This window comes from Phascolarctos cinereus, unplaced genomic scaffold, assembly GCF_003287225.1.
Source record: "Phascolarctos cinereus isolate Bilbo 61053 unplaced genomic scaffold, phaCin_HiC Scaffold_2;HRSCAF=192, whole genome shotgun sequence".
NCBI classification, from domain to species: Eukaryota; Metazoa; Chordata; class Mammalia; order Diprotodontia; family Phascolarctidae; genus Phascolarctos; species Phascolarctos cinereus.
Genome location: NW_027555625.1, coordinates 256450033 through 256475387, shown reverse-complemented (window position 1 = coordinate 256475387; position 25355 = coordinate 256450033). Strand labels below are relative to the sequence as shown.

The 25355-nt window shown below is 38.8% G+C and overlaps 2 pseudogenes; one reads left to right on the top strand and one right to left on the bottom strand.

The window, feature by feature from the left end:
* Window positions 1-395: 395 nt before the first annotated feature.
* LOC110205115 (ubiquitin carboxyl-terminal hydrolase 10-like) lies at window positions 396-1703 on the bottom strand (annotated as a pseudogene).
* Window positions 1704-3569: 1866 nt separating this feature from the next.
* On the top strand, window positions 3570-12300 carry LOC110205114 (trichosurin-like; annotated as a pseudogene).
* Window positions 12301-25355: the final 13055 nt, after the last annotated feature.

Here is a 25355-nt window from a genome sequence, read left to right as displayed (position 1 = left end):
TACATAACCCTCATAGCCTAAAGCAACAAGGCTACTTCATTACACCACCACAAAACTACTAGGCAGCAGAACAGGACTACTCAATAAAAACTGGACAAAGAATTCATTTGCTGTAGTAATAAATGAGATTTTAAACATTTAATATTGAATTGTAATTATTTCTTTGTGCTTAGAAGTATATATTATTTCATTTTTATCATGTAATATATAAGTACTCTTCAAAATTCCCACAAAATAGGTAGATGATTTAAAATTACAATACTCCAGAATTTCAACAACTTAATTTTAGCCCTTCAATCCCAGCCTCAATGCTTAAAATATGATGTTGCATTTTATTTATAAAAACTTTAAAATCCTTAATCAAAGGTCAATCACAATTGCTCACGTTTTCATTTTTAGTTGTAATCTTTGTTAACTATACCTGCAATCTTTATGGCTACAGGATCCTCTGAAACTGGAACAAGCCGTTCTTCGACTTCAACCTGTTTTTCAGGGACCAGAGCAGATGTGGCAGGAGGGGAATATTTCGTTTCAACATAAGCCACAGATGTGGAAGCAGAGGGCTTAAAATTATGAAAAAAGGCTAGCCCAAGATTTAGCAGGCTGATTAACAGAAACTGATCCTGTAACAGGGGTTGTGACTTCAGCAGTAGGCGAAGCATTATCATGCTTAGCTAGATCTGAGTCAGTGCTTTCCACAGTGTACAATTCTACCCCATTGACAGCTGGGACCTCAACAGAGGATTCAAGTGTTTGTCCATTAGCAATACCAAGATTTTCAGTAGTACCAGTAAAAGGCTGTGCAACAGCTGTCCTTAATGGGCTACTCCTGCCAGCCTCCAAAGGGTTGCAAGACTGTTTAAAATTAGTAACATGGCATACCTCAGTCTGCCCTGCAGTCCTGATGTTGTCTAGTGCTCTAGGAAAAGAAGCATCAGTCACAGTGTCACTGATGAAGTCCACAGAATTTTCAGGGCTATTACAAGTCCTTGGTATAGCTGATGGTGGTATATTTCTCATAAATTCTTTTTCCTCTGTGCTTATATTGTTCAGTACTGATAAATCTGCATGACCATTTACAAGAGTTTCTGTAGGGATAAGGTCATTGCCATCTTTCAAATAACTGTAGTATCCAGGTGGCCTTTTTTTCCTCTTTTTATGTTCCCTTTATCCAAGGCCACCAGAAAGGCTATCATTTTCTGTATTTTCAGCTTTGGCATTAGACCATTATCCAAAGCAAGCACAGGGCTTGTGAACTGGCAGTTGATGGAGTTGTAGTTGGTTTCATTGTGTATATCATCATGGGTCTTTTTGGAAGTTGTGCCACCAAGAATAAATTCTGGGGCCTAAGGATTCAGTGTGCTTGAAATACTGTAGTCAGTGTTATTCAGTAAAGATTCATCTTGCTCAATAACTTCAGTAACACCGAACTCAATTTGCTGATACTCTTCCCCTATAAGTTGACAGTCCACTTTGCTTCCACACATCTTTGTTTCAACCCATTCCGTGGTGTTTCAAGGATGCAATGTTGCATGGACTGAAATGGATGTACCAGCAAGTAGCTCCTCTGGGGTTTCAGTGTCACACAAAATTTTTTCGTTTTGTGGTGGAAGCTCAACAGAAGAACAAGGAGTCACGGATAATTGATTGAACTCATCAGGAGTAAAATCTCCAAAAATATACTGGGGGCTGTGGAGGGCCATGTCACTCCCACCTAAGGGAGACCTGCTTGCCAGTAGGGCTTCTCATACCGCTTCCCCCACTGCCGCCATCTTCTCCTCTCATTCTCATGCAGGCACACTCGCATTAGCCACCATGCCTGTACACCAGCAAGGCGGGCCACTTCATATTTTTCTTGGAGACTTTGGATGTAGGAGCTTTGACTTTATTGTTTTCTTCTGGTTGCATGTTTCTATCTTCTTTGTCACTAAAGAAAGATTCTATGATCAGACTTTTTTGCACAGTTTGCTCATGATCCCAGCCAATTACTTGAGTTATAGACTTTTTGTTAAGGTAGGGGTATGCTTCCAGTGTGGAGAATGTACTGTCCCAAGCTTTGGGGGGTTTGTGTAGCTGTTTTCAGAGATAATTCTAGGGACCTGTAAATTTTCAGTTCTTCCAAGGAGGTAGGATCAAGGGCAGGGTGTTTATGCTTTCCCTGGCCTTAACTCTGGTCTACGAGTGACCATAAGCACTGTTTTCTGCCTTGGAACTGTGAGGAGGACTCTCTCTTCACAGCCACTACAAGCACCACAATGCAAGTGCTCCTCCTCCTCCTCCCAGGACCACCACTCAGAACTGTGACCCAGATCCAAGCACAGGGCAAAGTGAGAGAATCCTGCACCAGCAAAGAGATACCTGCAATCCGCCTTTGATCAGCCACTCAATTCCCCCTCACTCTGTGGGCTAGAATCTCTGGAAGCAGCCACTGCCCTGGGGCAGGGGCTGGGACTGAGCTTTTCTCTCCCTGCAGTCACCGACTCTTCTCACTGACCTTCTAAGTTGTCTTTGGTCTTTGTGGGTTGAGAAGTCTGGAAACCACCACAACTGCCCGTGATTCAGTCCTCTGAGGCCTGCTCCAGGTTCAGTGAGGCCTGTTTTGCCTGTGTGCCCATGCCAAGCTGTGTTCCTCTCCCCACTTGGCATGATAGACCGTTCTTATCAACCACCCAGTATTTGGAGGAGTTTGGGGGAGAACTCAAGTGAGTCCCTGCTTTTACTCTCCCTTCTTGGCTCCACTTGCCCTTCTGCAAATCTTTTAACCTCTCAGTATCCACAGATAACTTTTTAAAGAAGATAACCTCTCAAGGAATTGATGAAATATGCTGGTAGAATGAGTTTCATGTCTGGAAGCACTCTATGCCCTTAAATTCAATGACAGAGACCAAAAAGAGAAGGTTGTCGGGATACTTTATTGCATACTAGACTATAAGCACCACAAAGGAAATCAAGCACAAACATTTCAGTTTGGCCAGGGCCTAGAATTGTGCTCTGCAGACAGTAGACACTTAATAAGTGTTTATTGAATTTCTACCATTAGACAGAGAGCTCCCAGATAGCGATGAGAAATATTTCCTTGTTTGGGCACTCTTTCCGCATTACCTAAGAAAAGACTGTATGTACTCTGTAGGCAAGTTTCAACACTTTTTAAAATGGTGGACTCAGTGTAATCTTTTTCTGAGAAGTTAATTGCCTGACTGACACAAAGACAAAAAAACATAGGAAATGTATTTTCTGGTGTCAGGATAGACATAAAGTTAATCCGAAGGAGCTGGCCAAACCTGACAGTGGCTGTTGATCTTGGAAATTTACATTTCAGAATTATTAATTTTTTGTTGGCAAAAACGGCTTTACTAATCTGTCCTTGGAATCCTTGGCTAGCAGTTACTCACTGGCTTGTGACTCTGAATAAGGTATACTTTGAAGGATTAGCATCCCCTTAGTGCCACATCATCAGGAGCCCTGCCCCAGAATGAGTATTAAAGCAGCTGACCAGAGGGCCAGAGTATTCATCAGAATCCTCAGATATTCAGGTGCTGCTGAAGCATCAAAGACAAACCCTTCAGAAGATGAAGATTCTGCTGCTGACTGTGGGGCTGGCCCTGGTCTGTGGCCTCCAGGGCCTCAATAACAGTGCAGAAGGCTCACCAAAGGTAAGTGAGCAAGTATGGAAACAGGATGATAGAGTGGCCTGGCAAAGGTGTGAGGGTAATGGGTGAGGAAAACAGAACATCTTTGGGTAGAACAAAGCACAAATAAGGCTTACAGCTGGAAATAAAAAAGGATGTGCATTTGTATCTTCTCACTCAAAACTGTCATTCCCAATAGTTGTATCATCTAGCAGTGATCAAGTCAACACAAAATATCAAGTTACACTTGAGTGCATGCCCATTACTTATTTCTTTTAAATAACTAGAATAAAATATAGCCCCCAGAACCAACTCATCACAGCATAAACCCACAGAACAGATTCTACATCTGTTAAATGAAGGGTTGCACTGGATCATCTATAAGAATTTTCTCACTGTAAGATGCTGAAACCATGAGATGCCATTCCTTCAAAACAAACAAACAAACAGTAATTGCAATCTGTGCTCTCTGCTTCTGGTTGCACTGGTAAATGAGATGATAAATCCCAGCAAGTCTCCTTTTCTGTGACCTGCCATTTAAACCAGTTTTGCTAATAGTATTCAGATGATAGCCTGAGGGCTTTTGTTCTGCGCATGTGCTGGGCTTAGACGCCAAATGAATTTTGTGATGAGGAGTTATCTCACATCCAGATAGAGTTGAGGGAAAGGAATTCCCCAAGACCATGAGTGGTTAGAGTCAAAGAATGAACACAAGTCTCTCATAAGTAATCAGGGAGAATTATTTTTAGGACCCCAGTAAAGAACTTTCACCTTCTTGTGACAATCTCTCTCCTTAATCCACAAATAACTGAAAAAAGTACCAGTGATGTCTAAGTCCAAGATACATAGTAAGAGAAGTAAAAATAATGTTATCAATAGAATAATGCCATGAAACACACAGTGCAAATATAGTTAGACCCATCATGGGTTAGCAGGGTGGGGGGAGGAAGTGGGAGAACCTGTGGCCTCAAGGTCACATGTGGCCCTCTAAGTCCTTAAGTGTGGCCCTTTGACTGAATCCAAACTTCACAGAACAAATCCTTTTAATAAAAGTTTTTCTTTTGTAAAACTCAGATTCAATCAAAAGGCCATACCCAAGGACCTAGAAGGCCACATGTGGCCTCAAGGCTACATATTTTTGACCCCTGCATTGGACAAATGAGCAAACCAGGATACTAAACAGTTGAACAACTTGCCAAAAGTCACAGAGGGAGTTACTATCAGAGCCAGAGTAGAACTCAAATTTCCTAACTCCTAGTCTCATGAGCTCATTGCTTTACTGTGAAGATAATGTATGAAGCAGGTAGGATTGGAGTAAACATATACTGTATCTTTGAAGTCTCAGTTTCCTCACTGGTATAATGAGGGATTTGGAATATGGTCCTTCCATGCTTAAAAACACAATAGGCCTATGTGACCAAGGATGTCTTTTTTTAATTCTCATGTAAACTCTTTCCCACAGATTACTGGAAAGTGGTTCACTGTTGCATTGGCCTCAAATGTGACATCTACGATTGAGGAAGGAGGTAGCTTACAGATGTTTGTCAAAAATATCAGTGAACAAATGGTGTTCTTTGTGGAGAGTTCTTCAAAAGGTAAGTGCTACAAAGTTGGTGTTAGTTGGTAGATATGGAAGTGGGGACAAAAACCTGGGTAATAGTTCTGAGATCCTTTAACCCACACAGGTTGAACCAGGAGTGAATTAATGATGAAGATCCCAGGATGTGGTTGGTTTTATGAACATTAAGGTAATCATTCAAGGAAAAGCAAATTAATAGGCTACACACATACTTGAAGCTTGTCTGCAATGGTGAAGGACAATGCTGATTAAAAGTATTTTATATGAAGTCTGGAGCTTTTGAATCACCCTGTGGGAGAACTACCATTTCCTTTCTGTGCCTAACCTTCCTGAGTCACCAGTCTCCATTTCATAGTACAGATGGGGTACCTGAGGCCACTCTGCTAAGAAGACAAAAAGCAGAGTGAGAGAGAAGAAAGAAAGATATTCATTTAACTTGCACATTCACATTGCATTATTTAGCCATTCCCCAATTGATGGACATCCACTTTGTTTACAATTCTTTCCTACTCCAAAAATACGCTATCAATATTTTTCTTAATAAAGGGCCTCTCTTTTGCTATTGACTTCCTTAAGATATATTGTTAGCCTTGGGATCTCTGGATCTATGAGTGTTTTCTTAACATAATTTCAAATAGTTTCCCAAGCAATTGGACCAATTTGCAACTCCAACAATAATGTATTTGTTTGGTCTTTCTCCAGCTAACATAATACTGACTATTCCTATTTTTTTGTCACCAATGTCAATTTGCTGTGTAAGAGGTAAATCCTTACAGTTTTTTCAATTTACATTTCTCATATTATTGGTTAGAACATTCTTTCTGTTGGTTGTTAACAGTTCATAATTTTTTCTGAAAATTTTTGTTATTATATACAATCAGATTAGCTAGGTCCCTCAGTAGAGAGAGCACTGGGCCTGGAGTCAGGAAGACCTGAGTGCAAATTTGGCCTCAAACACTTACTAGCTGTGTGATTCTAATCAAGTCATTTGACTTCTATTTGCTTCAGTTTCCTTATCTGTAAAATGGTAATAATAAAAGCACCTATTTCTCACAGTTATTATGGCGATAAATGAGGTAATATATATAAAGTGCTCAGCAGTATTTGGCACATAATAAACATTTAATAAATGTTATTGTTGTTGTTGTTATATCCTTCAATTATTTTTCTATTGGGAAAAGGCTTGGTTCTTATATATTGCTATTGATTACCTATATATTTTAAGTATATTAAACTTAGATGTATTTGATTCAAAAGGTTTTTTTCCCAGCTGACTGCTTCCTTTCTTATCCTAGCAGTTTTTCAATTTCATTCATTAGAAAATGTCTTCCTAAGTATATTTGTGAAAGGTGCTTAATTTGATTTTCTGCTTATTTTTATGTCCATTAATATTCAACTATATATCTATTTGAGTTACAGTATAAACTTACAGTATAACATTATCTTAAACCTAATTTCTGCTAGACCATTTTTCTGTTTACCCAGAAATTCTTGTCAAATACAAAATTATTTTCCGGGTAATTTATGTTTTCAGGTGCACCAAACTCTAATTCTTCCTTGTGCTGCCTTTTTTCCTGATCCAGTTTTCTATCTTTCTTGAAAATAAATATGAAATAGCTTAGATTATTTCAGTTATATTGATTAAATTGGGACAATTTTTGTTTGCTCTTCTTCTGAGATGTTGTGAGTACAAAGCATAAAAAAATTCATATTTATATATAGTTCTTTCAGTTTAAAGAAGTTACAGGTTTTCTCCACAATGAGCTTCTGAGGAAAGGCAGAACGTTAATATCCTTGTTTGGAGATGAGAACTCTAACTCCCTGAAAGGTGAAAAGACTTGCTTGTTCAAGGTCACACAATTATGGGGAAGAATCAGAATTTGAACCCAGATCCAACTTCAGTTGACTTATGGAAAGCCCAGTGATTTTCCCCAAGTATTTTTATGCAGAACTACTAAAGAGAGCTCCTCTGTCTAATTAAGAATTTTCCTTAATTGGATATCAATATTATTCAACACTCCAGAAATTCTAGATTTTCAAAGGATTCAAATTTAATAAAAAATAGTTAACAATTTTTAAATGGTGAACTCAATTTAATCCTTTAAGTTAGAAGTCACCTTAGATTCACCATTGTTTATAATGTTATCATAAGAAGTAAAGAAGTATGTATTTTTGCAGATAAAATTAAAATTAATAAAATTAATGCATCAAGGTATCTCTTAGTAAAATTTCTTTTGCAAAAATGAAATATTCTTGTAATTCTAATCTTTATTTCCAGAGCAAATGGCAAATGCATTCCATTTTCTGTGACTGCTATCACAAAAGAAGACGGTTAAATGCATGTGCAATGTAAGTATAAATGAGCATCTCAATGTCTTTCAGTATTATTCTGAAGCGAATTAATGGAACTCATGATTAACAAAGAAGTGGATAATAGTCAGAATACAAAAAAAAATGCCTTTTTACCGATGTCCCTCCACTATTCTGTCTTATTTTCATCATGACTGCACTGTGCAAAGCCTTGATCAGACACTTTGACCTCCTCACTTTTCCTTACAGAGCTCTAGAAGTCTGATTAGCCCTTATGTGATTGAAATGGAAACTAACTCACTGTGCAGCCTTGCAGAAGTGTTTTGCCTTCCCTCAGCCTCAGTTTCTCCATCTATAAAGTGAGGTGGTTAGACTAAATGATTTACAAAGTTACTTCCATTTCTAACATTTTGTGACTAGAGGCAGATAAGAGGAATGCTGAAAAAAGTATAGGTCTGTCAACAAAATTGCAGTTTGTATGGAATGGTAGAGATTATGATGGAATTGAGGTTTCCAGAAAGCCTTGGGAAAGGACTTTGCATGAAGTTTAACTAGTAATAAGTCTCAAGTCTTTGCCTTTGTTCCTGTAGTTTCAGTATTATAACCTGATTTTTTGATGGTTTCACAGATGATGGAGAAAATGATGTCTCTGTTCAAAGTATAGACTCTGAACATTTGATATTTATCTTGCATAATATCAAGGATGGGGAAGTGACCATTTGGGGAGAACTCTATGGTATGTATCTTATGATCCTGCACTAATACTCTTCCCCTTCTCTCTTTCATGTTAAGTGTACTAAAGGAACATAAGTTGCAGCATTGTAGCATTGGGGGTAGCTCAAACTGTATTTGACTACAATTTACATGCGTAAGATCAGGGGGAAAAATAAAAGCTTCCCAGTATGTCAAACTGTCAATGCTGAGCTTCCTTCAGTAACTTCTGAAGGCAACTCTGAGCTTTCAGTAGAATTCAAGCTTTGTAAGAGCCAGGACAGAGAGAGACAGAGAGAGACAGAGACAGAGAGATGTCCCAGTGTAAATCTTTCTTTCTCTCTGCTCCGAAAAATGTTAATATGGAATTCATTATTATCTGTTGTTCATCCCATGACTCTAGCTACTAAAGTAAATGTGGGGTGGGAGGCCTCTGGCCTAATACTGAACTATTAAATCTATTTCCCTTCCCTCTTGGGCTCTATTTTTGTCATTTTGGGCTGTACTCACTGAACAACAAATGTAGGTTGGCAATAGAATGGTTAATCATGTTTATCCTAAATCAGACTTTAAAGTCAGGTAAGCAGAAAGGTAAAATCTCCTAAGAGATAGAAATAAATTTTGGGAAGAATACACTCCTCTTTGGAAGAGATTGGGGGAATGTGGAGAAGGGAGATGAGTAATCAGTAATTCAAGACTCTGGAATCTTAATGAATTTAGCAATGTAATCTTATCCTGCTTCTCTTCATTGTTGTATCATATGGCCCTGATGTCCCAGATTTGCTCCTCATACTTTTTAGTCTCTCTCAGGCTCTGAGATGACAGTTGCTCTCCTATTCAAGGTTACTCTACATTCTCATCTCCACCTCCTGTATCCCCCAGTTCCTTTCCAGGCTCATTTCAAGTGCCATAACCCTTAAAAGGGCTTCTTCCAGTTAGTAGTCATCCCCCATAAGAATTTACTTTGTATTTATCTTTCATATTTCTTATGTAATAGATGTTTGGACCTTGTAACCCCAGGGGGTCACACTTGCATTTACTTATTTGTGAAGATGTTTCTTTCCAGTAATTGTAAACTAATTGAGAGAAAAGGTTAACTCTCCATTGTCTTTGCCCTAATGCCTTACATAGTACTTGGCACCTAGTAGGTGCTTAAAAAATGCTTCTTAAAGAACTTACTGATAATCAACAGGGATTCCTCTTTCCTCCTTTATTAATTGGTATAACAAATCCTGGGGCATATGATAGTTCCAATTCCTAAACGTTTTAGCTCAGTCACCCAGATCAAAGGCCCCTTCCCTTGTACTCTGCGCTCCACATTCATCTAGCTACCTCCTTTTCTATGTACTGTTGAAAGTATCAATGGGAGAAACTTAGCAGCCATTCTCACTTTCAACCTAAATACAGGCCGGACTCCAGATCTGCCAGATGAAATAAAGAAGAAATTTGAGGAAATATGTGAAAGATTTGGAATTAGGAAGGATCAAATTAGAGACCTGTCCAATGATGGTAAGCTCTGTGCAACTCTATCTCTAATTCCCCATTTTCCCTGTGAGACTGGGGGGACAGAATTCCATTGAATAGAAATACCTTCAGTTTGACTCCTCTTGTCCTCAGTCAGACAATCTTATTTCATTTACCTTTGGATAGTGACAAAAAGCTTTGAGATGGATTCATGTCTGAGAATCATTGGTATCCTCTTTTGTCTCCACAGATCAATGTGAGAAACTTAGTTAAAGAAGTTCAGGTTTGTTATCTTAAACTATGGGATTATTGCCTGAGAGTCATATTTCTTTAGAAAACCACAGCAAGTTGCACTGGTCTTCAACTGCATAAATTGGGATAGATATTGATCAGTTTGCAAGACCCTACTAGACTTCAGGTGTTGTTAGAGTCCTCAGTAGTGCTTGACCTCTCCTTGGTCATCCAGATATATTCTGGTAGAGCAAGTGCTTAAGGTGGGGGAGTGAGGGTGATTCATATTCTCTTTTTCCTAAGGGCTATTTTAATTCTTTCCCATCCTTGTTTCTCTGTCTCCTAAAAGTTGATGTATATGAGGTTTATATGGAGATGTGGAATGATGAGAGGGATGGGGCTTGGTGGAAAGGTATGGAAAGGGATCAGATTAAAGAATTGGGATAAGGACGTGAAGGGGTTTTAGTGGTAGGAAATGGGGTGACTATGCAGGTGAAGTTTTGTGAAAGTGATTGGAGGACAATCTGGATTTGTAATCCATTTAATCTAATCCATTAAATGCATCCATCTAATTCAAGAAGGATTTTTGTTCTTCTCAACAACCTAAAGCTGTTTATCTTCGTTTCCTAGTTGGAGGGTTAAAGGAATAAGGATTTTCATTTGGCTGCTTTTTATTCTCATCAAATTCCATTCTCAGTAGGTTCTCCACTCAACTCAGACAATATTACTAAATATTCTGAAATCTATGCTTCCCTAGCTACCTTCATATGGGTCAAAGTTACCTCCAAGAAATTAATTTTTCATCTTTATTCCCAGCTTTACTTCTTACTTCCAATTCCTAAGCAACTTTATGTTAATGCATAACCAGGATTCATTCACTTTCTCACAGGGATTCCTATGATGAAACATCCCTGTGTTTCTGCAAGCCACTCCTACTTCTTCCAAAGAATTGTTAATGTAGATGCTGAAAATTTCTATGGGCTTTCTGTTCTCTCCTCCAGACTGAAGGGGTATGCTATTCCCCTCTCTGCTCTGCCTTATCACAGGCAGAACTCATGCCTGCAAATGTCTAATAAATGACTAATTCAGTACACTGTGTCCAAAATAAATGTGAGTATCTGGGGGAGGTGGGAAGGGATTTCAGAGCAGTAGCAGGAGGAGGTATTCTCAGATTTATGGGAATTCACCAAGGCACCTCAACTGACAGAATTTTATCTGTCCATGCTATTAATATCTTTTGTTTCTACATGTTAGTTATTATTGTTTATACAGCACCAATTTACCTAGTGAGTCTTTCCTTACAACTTAGTATCCATTCTAGGCTACCCTGTTTTTCTTCCCATGCCCACCTACTTGGCACCAGCTTGGTACTTACAGGACTTCAGATTGGATGCTCAAGGAGGTGATTACTCTCAAAGATGCTAAAAGGTATTCTGTGGAGCCATTCTCCCAAAACTAGCTCCCAAGTCTCCAAAGGTGTCTGTACCCTTAATAGTTAGCTAGTAGACACAATTAACACAAAGCAAAGGCATATGCTAAGTTGCCCAAAGTAAGAATACCTAGAGTAACAGTAAGAAACTAAAAGTAAGATCAAGCAATTCTTATTCATTTTTCTTTCTGTCTTGAGGCAGATGGTTGGTTAATCTACTTAGAAGCTGTGTTCTACTCTACCTTCTTCTTTCTTGATGCTTTTGTTTGTTTTTGAGCCCATTACATTCTCATCACACATTCCTGATAATTTATCTCAAATGGTTCTCTTCATAGTTTGAAACCTCCTCTTTCTATTGTCATGGTGTTCATACACATCTTGACACTGACCAGCCTCATCCTTCATGAATTGGGGATTGTGAATGCCTCACTAGTTCTCTGCCTTCTATCAAAACTTCTAGGAGAAAACCAAATATGAGTCAATAGGAGCCTTTCTTCAGGCATAGAAACCTCTTCCTATTTAGCCAAATTTACACTGTGCCATCTTCACCTACCTCACTGAATTTTACTACCCCCCCTTTTATCATATAGCTAAATAGAAATAATGTTTTCTACCTATTTATAGTTTGTGTGTGTTGTGGAGAGAAGAGAGGCCAGTTTGAGATACTGTCATGAAATTATTAAGCAGAGGACATGACAGTCAGAGCTTGAAACATGAATCAATCAGATTATTTGTGTTAACTGTCCTTGACACACAGAAAGAAGATAGAGACTGGGTAGTTAGGATAAATGGAAGAAAGCACAAAGTAATTTGACTCTCTGATGGTATTACCAAATGGTGTATACTTTGGGATATTGCTGTCTATCCCCATCTTGGTGAGGATTTAATTACTTTAGATTTGGGATTGTTTTCTCTTTTTAGAGTTCGTTGGAGTTGTGCTGGTATAAACCCTGAAGCAAGGTACACAAAACTCTTTGAGGGCCAAGAATGTCTCCATTTTTATTTTTGTATCCCAAGTGCTTGGCATATAGTAAGTGCTTACAAAGTGGTCTTTTATCCATTCATTAAAAATACATCACCTCCTTTTTATATAGGTCTTATTCCTTTCCACTGAGAGTTATTATTGAGGGGACACTCAGGGTCGGCATTGCCTAAGAAATCTCCTTTATCTGCATTGAAATCTAAATTCTCAGATCACATGGCCTAGAATCATAAAAATCAGAGTCACAAAATCTGAGAGTTGGAAGGACTTCAGTCTAATATATACATGAAATGAATCCCCACTAAAATATGCTTGAAAATTAGTCATCCAAGCTTTATCTGATGACCTCCAAGGAAGGGGAACCCACATTTTCTTGAGGCAGCTTATTATGCTTTTGAATGTCTCTGACTGTTAGGAAGTATTTTCAGACATCAAAACTAAAGTTTACTCTATGTGACAGGTATTTTGTGTTCCTGGTTCTTACCTCTACAACCAAACAGAATAAGTGTAATCCCTTCTCCATATGAGAGCACTTCAAATACTTGAATATAGGTGTTATGTTTCCCTGAATCTTCTCTTCTCCAGGCTAAATATCATCAGTTCTTTGAAATGACACTCATATGGCATTGGCCTAAGTCCTTTCACAACCCCAGTTGTCCTCCTCTAAACATTCTGCAAATTATCAATCTCCTACTTAATGTATGGTATCTAAAACTGAACATAGTATACCAGATGGGGTCTCATGATGGCAGAGTTTAGTGGAACCATGGCATCCATATTCTTGGAAACCATGCCCCTTTTAATATAAGTCAAAATTTCATTTGCATTCTGATCCTGGGAGCCAAGATGGCTGAGTAAGAAGTAAGTCTCTCTCACTCTCCCACATTGACCTCTGAAAGCCCAGAAAACATCACCCCAAGAAAAAAATTAGAACAGCTGAGCCAGCAGAAAGATGGGATGCAGCAGTCTTGTAGCCCAGGAAGCTTGGAGGATTAATAGGAAAGGCCCCTCTTGCTCTGGGGGAGAGGGAGTAGTACAAGAGAGGAGGCATCCCAGCAAGCCAGGGGAAAGCCTCACTTCAGCATACCAGGAAGAGATCCTGAACCCTAGAGTTATAGAGCAGCAAACAACAATACCAGGATGCCCGAGTGCCTCAGTATGGCAACAGAACCAGTGGAAAGCAGCTCAGAAAACTACCATATGCCACAGCATTGTCTGGCAGCCAAGTCTCCCAGTGCCTCAGTAAGACTCTGGGAAGCACAATTTCAAGAGGGAACAGTGCAGGCTAAGAGATATCCTGCAGCATTGAAAGATCCCTCTGCAAGGCCAGGGTGAGCAGGCATCCTCCAGTGGCCAGACTGCCCACCTCTACCCTTAGAGCGCCAGTGTTGCTGATTTCAGCCCAACACCAGGTAAGCTGCTTGAACCCTACAGCCTCCAACTGCCAGCACCTGAGGCGCCAGCACACAAAGCCAGTGACTAGGCCCAGTGTTCCCAGCACAAGAAGCTTGGGTGAGTGCCCACTGATTCCCAGCAAAAAAGCTCAATTTTTTTAAATGTCAGGAAATAAGCAAACATCATGAGAAACAAGAAACCTACAATGACCATAAGTTCTTTTTTTTTTCAGCCAAAGACAAGTTTTATTAGAACACCCATCATATTGGGCAGACTCTTAAGGAGTCTAAATGTTAGTTAGCCTATTGACTAGATTATAAGAATCTAAGTACCTTATTGGAGATAAGATGGACCTTATATACAGAAAGATTGTGGGAGGGATCTAGGAGTGGCCAAATAGTTTGAGGTGCCTGGAGGAGGGATCTAAGGAAGATCTGAAAGGGAGTGGACAGTAAACTGAGGTTAACAAAATGCCTGGGACCTGGACCTCTTAGCCAAGGGAGAATGGAGACTAGCTAGGATTAAGAGTGGGAAGTAGCTTGAGGCCATAGGGAGGTAAGACAAAGGAGGGCCAGGCTAAATTAAGGGTAACAGAATTGGGAGATTGGGCCTAGCCACAATGAAAGGCCAGTTGATGGGATTATAGCCTCAGGCAAATGCCAGAGATTTGGCCATATGGGAAAGTCTAGGGTTTTTCCTTTCTGGGGTCTAGATCCAATCCTCATTGTTCCTTCCTCAAACAAATGGGACCCAAATTCTTTGGGGTAAGGGGTGAAGGTCTTGGCTCCTAAAAGTGCTTCCTGCTAGCAAGGGATGTAGAACTCTCCCTGCCTCAAGGGGGTCCCAAACAGGAGGTTGACTAAAACTGAGCACAGTCTGCAACCAGGGAATGATGGGGGGTGTGGAGGGGTGGCCTGGTACCTGCTGTTTGCTACCAACTCTAGGTGAATGGCCTGTAGTCTGGAAGACACAAATCTGACAGAAAAAATGGCAGGGTCTAGATATGAGAGGATAAAACATCCTTAGCTCTGTTTGGATTCAGATAATTCAGTTTTCCAACCATGCAGTATCAAATCCACCTTATAGCCAGGCTCAGGAATACCCAGGTAAGTAACATTCCTTTTTAAAGGAACATAATGAGGAAACTGAGCCAGGAGGATCTCATCTTAGACTGAGGCTAAAATTGTCCTCTCAGCTTTTCCCAATACTGACTTCTCACCAGTATCACATTCTTTGAGTAGCTTGTGGCATTTCTCTCAGATGGCAGATTATTGATTATAATGGATTATTGTGATCCATCAGACATCTCAAAATAAAATCCTATGAGCTTTTACCTCACATAGCAAGTTTCCCTAATCACAGCTTGGGAAAAACTTTTCCAAGATTTACATGTCAAACTTAAATTTGTCCTGGTGTAAAAAGCCAACCATTAGAGATTTCTATACACTATACACAAGCTTTTTGGCCAGTTAAAACATTAAAAAAATAACCAACAATAGCCAAATTATTTTAGTGGTAACCAAATTATGAAAAGTTGCTTGACATAACTGATACAAAAAGTTCATCATGAAGGAAAACTACCCTGAGTTCCAAGAAGCAGAGGGTAAAATAGCCATAGAAAGAATCCACTGATCACCTCCTGAAGGAGATCTCAAATTGAAAATGTCAAGGAATATAGCAGCCAAATGACGAAATTACCAGGTCAAAGAGAAAATACTGCAAGCTGCTATAAAGAAACAATTTAAATATCACAGTCAGGATTACACAGGACCTTGCAGCTTCTATATTAAAAGACTGTAGGGTGTGGAAGACAATATTCAGTAAGGCAAAGGAACTTGGATTACAACCAAAGACCAACTACCCAGCCAAATTGAGTATCTTTCAGGGGAGGAGATGGATGTTCAATGAAATAAGGGACTTCCAAACCCTCCTGATAAAAAGACCAGAGCTTAACAGAAAATTTTAACTTCAAATACAAGACTCAAGAGAGACATTAAAAGGTAAATGGGTCTGAAAAAAAATGTTATTAATAAGGGCAAACTGTTTATATCCCTACAAGGGAAAATGACACTTGTGGCTCTTGAGCATCATATTGGTATTACACCACTTTAAAGGCATATACATAGAAGAAGTGGGTATAAGTTGACTTTGATGTAATGATGAAAAGAAATCTAAACAAGTGGGTTAAATGGATTAGTCTGCTCTAACTAAGGGATTGTACTGGGAGAAAAGGAAAGGAGGAGGCAGACAAGGGTAAAGTACATTACAGGAAAAGGCACAAAAACCTATTACAGTAGAGGGAGGTGAGCATTGTTTGAACCCTACTCTCATCAGATTTGGCTCAAGAAGGGAATAACATAATCAATTAGGTATACAAATTTAACTTGCCCTATAGGCAGTAGGAGGGAAAAGGGGAAAGAACAGGAAGAGGGGACAGAGGGGAGGGAAGAAGCAGTAAGAGTAAAAGGGAAGAAAAGAGAGGGAGCTAATAGAAAGGAGAGTGGACTGAAGGAGGCAGTGGTGAAAAACAAAACACTAGTGAGGAGGGAAAGGGAGAAAGGAGAAAGAGAAGCATAAACAGGAGGGAAAGAGGATGGAGAGAAAGACATAGATAGTAATCATAACTGTGAATGTGAATGAGATTAACTCTCCTATATAAGCGAAGAGGATAGCAGAATGGATTAAAAGCCACAATCCTGCAACATGTTGTTTACAAGAAACACATTTGAAAAAGAGGGACACACACAGGGTAAAGGTAAAAGGCTAGAGTAGAATATATTATGCTTCAGCTGAAGTAAAAAAAGCAGGGGTAGCAATCTTGATCTGGCACAAAGCAAACCAAAAATAGGTCTTATCAAAAGAGATAAGGAAGGAAACTACATCCTGCTAAAAAGGCACCATAGACAATGAAGTAATATTATTACTAAACATACATGCCCCAAGTGGTATAACATCCAAATTCTTAGAGGAGAAGTTCAGGGAGTTACAGGAAGAAATAGACAGTAAAACTATAGTAGTGGTGGACCTCAACCTTCCTCTCTCTGAACTAGATAAATCTAACCACAAAATATAAAAGAAGGAAGTTAAGGAGGTGAATAGAATTTAGGAATGTTTGATATGATAGATATCTGGAGAAAATTGAATGGGGATAAGAAGGAATATACTTTTATTTCAGCAGTACATGACACATACAGAAAATTGACCATGTGCTAGGGCATAAAAACCTCACAATCCAATGCAGAAAGGCAGAAATATTAAATGCATCCTTTTCAAATAATGATGAAATAAAAATTATATGTAATAGAGGGCCATGAAAAGATAGACTAAAAATTAATTGGAAACTAAATTATTGAATCCTAAAGAATGAATGGGTGAAACAACAAATCATAGAAACAATCAGTAACTTCATTCAAAAGAATGACAACAATGAGACAACATACCAAAACTTAAATTTAGAGAAATTAAAGCCATCTGTACTCACATGAAAAAATTCTCTAAATCACTATTGATTAGAGAAATGCAAATCAAAACAACTCTGAGGTACCACATCACACCTATCAGATTGGCCAACATGACAAAACAGGAAAATGATAAATGTTGGAGAATATATAGGAAAATTGGAACACTAATGCATTGTTGGTGGAGTTGTGAAATGATCCAACCATTTTGAAGAGCAATTTGGAAGTATGCCCAAAGGGCTATAAAAATGTGCATACCCTTTCACCCAGCAATAACACTTTTAGGGCTATATCCCAAAGAGATCATGAAAATGGGAAAAGAACCCACATGTACAAAAATATTCATAGCAGCTCTTTTTGTGGTGGCAAATAATTGGAAATTGAGGGGATGCCCATCAATTGGGGAATGGCTGAATAAGTTGTGGTATATGAATGTAATGGAATACTATTGTGCTATGGGAAATAATGAACAGGCTGACTTCAGAAAAACCTGGAAAGACTTGTATGGACTGATGCTGAGGGAAGTGAACAGAACCAGGAGAACATTGTACATAGTAACAGCCACGTTGTTCAATGACTAACTTTGATAGACTTAGCCCTTCTCAGCAATGCAAAGATCTCCAAAAATCTCATTATGGAAAATGCTATCCACATCTAGACAAAGAAGTATGGAGTTTGAAAGCAGATTGAAGTACACTTCACTCTTTTTTTTCTTCTATATTGTTTTGTTTCCTTTTTCCGGTGCTACCTCCTATTGGTTCTAATTCTTCCTTACAACATGACTAATGTGAAAATATGTTTAATAGGAATGTATATGTAGAGCCTATATCAGATAGCATGTCGTCTTGGGGAGGGAGGAGGGGAAGGAAGGGGAGAAAAATTTTAAGTGGAAGTGATTGTTGAAAACTAAAAATAATAAAAAAGAGAAAAAAATTCATTTGTTTTTTTAGCTGCTACAGCTTGTTACTGACTCATATTTAGCATGTAGTCCATTTAAACAACCATATCTTTTGCAGAACAACTGTTGTATATCTCTGCTTCTACATCTGATCCTTCTGAAGTTTACTTTTATGCCCAAGTGTGAGGCTGTGCATTTGTCCTTAGAATTTTGGATTCTGACTTATTCATTGTGTTAATTCTCCCTCCTACTTTTTTGTCATTCACAAATTTTATAAGCATACCATCTATACCTCTCTCATGGTTATTGAGAAAAATATTGAGATACACAGAACCAAACATAGATCACTGGGGTATTCCACTGGATACCTCCTGCCATATTGCCATTAAATTCTTTTTTTATATATAACTAATTTATTTTTAGTTTGTAATATTTATTTCCATAAGATTTTGAGTTTTAAATTTTCTTCCCATTTCTCCTCTCCCCCTCCCAATATGGTGTGAAATCTGATATAGGCTCTACTTATACATTCATATTAAGCATGTTTTCCCCTTAATAATGATTTAAAACACAATTAGAACTAATGGGAGGAACCACAAGAATGAAACAATAAAACAAAACAACAAAGGAAAAAGAGAGCAAATAGTATGCTTACACATGCATTCAGATGCCATAGTTCTTTCTCTGAATGTGGATAGCAGTTTCCATTGGGAGTGTCCTAGAGTTGTCTTAGATTCTTTCATTGCTGTGAAGAGCAAAGTCTATAAAACTCAGTCATCACACAATTTGGCTGTTACTGTGTACAATGTTCCCCTGGTTCTGCTCATTTCACTCTGCACCAATTCATGTAAGTCTTTCCAGGTTTTGTTTTGTTTAAGTCTACCTGTTCATCATTTCTTATAGCACAGGAGTATTCCATTATATTAATGTACCACAATTTGTTCAGCCATTCCCCAATTAATGGGCACCCCATAATTTCTAATTCTTTGCCACCACAGAAAGAGCTGCTACAAATATTTTTGTACAGGTGGGTCCTTTTCCCATTTGTGTAATCTCTTTGAGATATAGCCTAGAAGTGCTATTGCTGGGTCAAAGGGATATACAATTTTATAGACCTTTGGGCATAGTTCCAAATTGTTCTCCAAAATGATTGGTCATTTCACAACTACACCAACAATGCATTAGTGTACCAATTTTCCCACATCTTCTCCAACATTTATCATTTTCCTGTTTTGTTATGTTAGCCAATCTGATAGGTGTGATGTGGTATCTCAGAGTTGTTTCGATTTGCATTTCTCTAATCAATAGTGATTTAGAGCATTTTTTCATATGACTATAGATAGCTTTAGTTTCTTCATCTGAGAACTGCCTGTTCATATCATTTGACCGTTTATCAATTGGGGAATGACTTGTATTCTTATAAATTTGACTTAGATTTCTCTTTATTTTAGAAATGGGTGGGGGTGGAGTCAAGATAGCAGAGTGAAAGCAGTGACTTGCTTGAGCTCTTCCCCAAACCCCGCCAAATACCTATAAAAAAATGGCTTTAAACAAATTCTAAAGCAGCAGAACCCAGAAAAAGACAGAGTGAAACAAATTTCCAGCCCAAGACAATCTGGATGGTTGATCAGAAAGGTATATTGTGCCAGACTGGTAGATGAGTGCAGTCCTGCATAGGCACATGGGCTGCAGTGAACCTGGAGCAGGCCACAAAGAACAGAATCACATGCAGCTGTCATGGTTTCCAGACCTCTCAACCCATGAACGCCAAAGACAACTTAGAAGGTGAGTGGGAAAACTCTGTTTCTGCAGTGAGAGAGAAACTAGGTCTCAGCCCCAGTTCTCAAGCATGGCCCCAGGGAAGCAGCTGCCTCCTCAACTTCCAGCCCACAGACTGAGGGGGATTTGGGTGGCTGATCAGAGGGGGAATGCAGGGATCTCTTTGCCATTTCTGAGGCAGGAATCTGTTGCTTTGCCCCATGTATCTGGGTCACAGATCTGAGGGGAGGTCCTGGGGCAAGGAATAGTGCTGGTGTGGTGGAGCTTGTAGTGGCGGTGGAGAGAAAATCCTCCTCACAGTTCTGAGACAGAAAAGACTGCTTGTGTTCCATCATAGACCAAAGCATAGGCCAGGAAAGGAGTAAACACCTTGCCCCTTATCATACCATCTTGGAAGAACTGAAAGTTTACAGGTCCCTACAAGTATCTCTGAAAACAGCTATACAAACCCCTGAAGCTTGGGACAGTACATTCTCCACATTGAAAGCAGACTCTTACCTTAACAAAGAGTTCAAAACTCAAGTAGTTGGCTGGGATCATGAGCAAACATCGCAAAAAGAGTCAGGCTATATTATTTTACTTTGGTGACAAATAAGATCAAAACATACAAGCAGAAGAAGACAACAAAGTCAAAGCTCCTACATCCAAAGACTCCAAGAAAAATATGAATCAGTCCCAGGCCTTGGAAGAGCTCAAAAAGGACTTTGACAAGCAAGTAAAAGAAGTAGAGGAAACACTGGGAAGAGAAATGAGAGTGATACAAGAAAATCATGAAAAACAAGTCAACAGCTGGCTAAAGGAGACCCAAAAAAATGCTGAAGAAAATAACACTTTAAAAAATAGCCTAACTCAAATGGCAAAAGAGGTCCAAAAAGCTAGTGAGGAGAAGAATGCCCTAAAAAGCAAAACTGGCCAAATGGAAAAGGAAGTCCAAAAGATTACTGAAGAAAATACTTCCTTAAAAATTAGAATAGAGCAATTGGAAGATAGTGACTTGATGAGAAATCAAGACACTGTAAACCAAATCCAAAAGAATGAACAATTAAAAAATAATGTGACCTATCTCATTGGAAAAACAACTGACCTGGAAAATAGATCCAGGGGAGAGAATTTAAAAATTGTTGGACTATATGAAAGCCATGATCAAAAAAAGAGCCTAGACATCATTCAAGAAAATATCAAGGAAAATTGCCCTGATACTTTAGAACCAGAGGGCAAAACAGAAATTGAAACAATCCACTGATCTCCTCCTAAAAGAGATCCCCAAAGGAAAACTCCTAGGAATATTGTAGCCAAATCCCAGAGTTCCCAGGTCAAGGAGAAAATATTACAAGCAGCCAGAAAGAAACGATTCAAGTACTGTGGAAACACAATCAGGATAACACAAGATTTAGCAGCTTCTATGTGAAGGGACTGCAGAGCATGTAACATAATATTCTGGAGGGCAAAGGAGATAGGATTACAACCAAGAATCACCCACCCAGCAAAACTGAGCATAATCCTTCAGGGGAAAATTGTCATTCATTGAAATATAGGACATTCAAGCATTCTTGATGAAAAGACCAGAGCTGAATAGAAAATTTGACTTTCAAATACAAGACTCAAGTGGAACATGAAGAGGTAAACAGGAAAGAGAAAGCATAAGAGACTTACTAAGGTTGAACTGTTTACATTCCTGCATGGAAAGATGATATTTATAACTCATGAGACCTTTGTCAGTATTAGGGCAATTTGGAGGGAAAAAATTATATGTTTGTAGATAGATAGATAGATAGATAGATAGATAGATAGATAGATAGATGGTACAGGGTGAGTTGAAGATGAAGGGGTGATATCTGGAGAATAAAATTAAGGAATGGGAGAGGATTACAAAAGGAGAAGGAGAAAGGGACAGGTAGAATGGGGTAAATTATCCCACAAAAAAAAAACGTAAAAGAAAAGGCTCCTACAGTGGAAGCGAAATGGGGGAAGGTAAGAGGGAGTGAGAGAATCTTATTCTTGTAGGATCTGGCTTAAAGAGGGAGTAACATCCACACTCATTTGGGTATGGAAATTTGTCTTACCCTACAGGAATATGGGGGGGGGGGCAAGGGACAAGAGAGCAGGGGAATGATAGAGAGGAGGGCAGACTGGAAAAGGGGGTGATTAGAAGCAAATACTTCTTAGAGGTCAAAAGAAAGAATAGAATAAATGGGGGGGAGGTAGGATAGGATTAAGGGAAATAGAGTTAGTTTTTTACAACATGTCTACTATAGAAGTGTTTTGCACATGTATAACCTATATTGAGTTGCTTGCCTTTTCATTGAGGGTGGGAAGGGAGGGAGGAAGGGAGAAAATTTGGAACCCAAAGTTTAAAAAAAAGTTTTCACATGGGGCTGAGAAAAAAGAAATACAGGAAATGGGGTACAGAAATCTATCCTGCCCTACAGGAAAATAGAAGGGGAAGGGGATAAGGGGAGGGAGGAGATAGAACGGAAAGCACACTAGGGGAAGGGGTATTCAGAATGCATGTCGTCTTGGGATGGGTGGAGGGGCAAGATGGGTGAAAATTTGGAACTCATAATCTTATGGAAGTAAATGTTGAAAACTAAAAATTTATTAAAAATATATTAAAATTTATTTAAAAAAAAAAAGAAATAAACCCCCCATACATCATTGACATTTCTATATATTACCAACAAAGCCCAACAGCAAGAGATAGAAAGAGAAATCCCATTTAAAGTTACCGTAGACATTATAAAATATTTAGGAGTCTACCTCCTGAAACAAACCCAGGAACTCAATGAACACAGTTACAAAACACTTTTCACACAAATAAAGTCAGATGTAAATAATTGGAAAAATGTCTGTTGCTCATGGGTAGGCCAAGCTAATATCATAAAAATGACAATTCTACCTAAACTAACTTATTCAGTGCCATACCAATCAAACTACAAAAAATTATTTTATGGAGTTAGAAAAAAATAATAAGAAGATTCATTTGGAAAAACAAAAGGTCCAGAATATCAAGGGAACTAATGAAAATAAGTACAGGGGAAGGTGGCCTAGCAATTCCAGATCTTAAATGGTATTATAAAGCAGCAATCATCAAAACTGCTTGGTACTGGCTGAGAAATAGAGTGGTGGATCAGTGGAATACGTTAAATATGCAAGACACAGTAGTCAATGACTATAGTAATCTATTATTTGATAAACCCCAAGACCCCAGCTTCTGGGATAAGAACCCACTCCTTGGAAAAAAAAAAATTGCTGGGAAAACTGGAAAACAGCATGGCAGAAACTAGGCATAGACCCAAATCTCACACCATATACCAAAACAAAGTCAAAATGGGTTCATGATTTAGATATAAAGGCTGATACTATAAGCTAACTGGGAGAGCAAGGAATAGTTTACCTATCAGATCTATGGAGAACAAAAGAAGTCATGACCAAACAGGAGATAGAGAACATTATGAAAAGCAAAATGGATAATTTTGATTACATTAAATTGAAAAATTTTTGCACAAAGCCAATGCAACTAAGATTAGAAGGAAGGTAGAAATTTGGGAAAGAATTTTTATAACCACTCTCTCTGACAAGGTCCTCATTTCTAAAATATATAGAGAATTCAGTCAAATTTATAAGAACACAAGCCATTCCTCAATTGATAAATGGTCTAAGGATATGAACAGGCAGTCCTCAGATGAAGAAATTAAAGCCATCTGTACTCATAGAAAAAATGCTCTAAATCATTATTGATTGGAGAAATGCAAATCAAAACAACTCTGAGGTACCACATCACACCTATCAGATTGGCCAAGATGACAAAACAAGAAAATGATAAATGTTGGAGAAGATGTGGGGAAATTGGAACACTAATGCATTGTTGGTGGAGTTTTGAAATGATCCAACCATTTTGGAGAACAATTTGGAACTATGCCCAAAGAGCTATAAAAATGTGCATACTCTTTGACCCAGAAATAGCACTTTTAGGGTTATATCACAAAGAAATCATACAAATGGGAAAAGGACCCAGGTGTACAAAAATATTCATAGCAACTCTTTTTGTGGTGGCAAAGAATTGGAAATTGAGAAGATGCCCATCAATTGGGGAATGGTTAAACAAGTTGTGGTATATGAATGTAATGGAATATTATTGTGCTGGAAGAAATGATGAACAGGCTGACTTCAGAAAAACCTGGAAAGACTTGTACAGTCTGATGCTGAGTGAAGTGAGCAGAACCAAGAGAATATTGTACAAAATAACAGCCACATTGTGCAATGACTAATATTGATAAACTTAACCCTTCCCAGCAATACAAGGATCTAAGACATCTCCAGAGGCCTCGGGATGGAAAATGCTGTCCACATCCAAAGAAAGAACTGTGGCAGTCGAATCACTATCACTTATTTTTACCTTCTGTTGAGTTTTGTTTTATCTTTCTGATGGTTCCTCCTATCGGTTTTAATTTTTACTTACAACTTCATTAATGTGAAAATATGTTTAATGAGTATGTAAATATAAAACCTATATCAGATTATGTGCCGTCTTGGGAGGGTGGGGGGAGGAAGAGGGAGAAAAATTTTCAACTCAATAGCATATGGAAGTGATTGTTGATAAATCAAAATAAATTAATAAAATTAAAAAAAAAAAGAAAGAGAATGTTACCCACCTGTCTCTTCCTGAGTCTGGCTATGAGGTGGATTTGATACTGCATGGTTGGAAAACTGAATTATCTGTATCCAAACAGAGTTAGGGATGTTTTATTCTCTCATTTGGGCCCTAAATCTAGTCCCTGTTTTATATCTGGGCCCTGCAGTCTTTACTGCCAGATTTGTGTCTTCCAGACTATAGGCCATTTACCTATAGTTGGTAGCAAACAGCAGGTACCAGCCATTTCCTAACCCCCCGTTGTTCCCTGGATGCAGCCTGTGCTCTGTTTTAGTCAACCTCCTCTTTGTGACTCCCTCGAGGCAGGGACAGTTCTATGCCCCTTGCCAGCAGGATGCAGTTTCAGAAGTCAAGACCCTTTGCCCCTTACCCCAAAAGAATTTGGGTCTCATTTGTCTGAGGGAGGAATGATGAGGATGGTAGCTAGATTCCAAAAAAGAAAAACCTTGGACTTTCCCACATGGCCAAATCTCTGGCTTTTTCCTGAGGATACAATCCCATCAACTGGCCTTTCACTGTGGCTACACCCAATCTCCCAATTCTGTTACCCTAAACCTAACCAGCCCTCTGTTGTCTTACCTCGCTATGGCCCTGGCCATTTGCCACCCTTAATCCTAGCTAGGTTCCATTCTCCATTGGCCACCCCTTAATGTTCATAAAACCAACCACATCCTGGGAACTTCATCACTAATTGAGTCCTGGCTCATCCTGTGTGGGTTAAAGGATCCCAGAACTATAACCCAAGTTTTTGTCCCCACATTTATATCCAACTACCACAGGTAGCACTTACCTTTTGAAGAAGTCTCCATAAAGAATACCATTGTGTTCATTGCTACTTT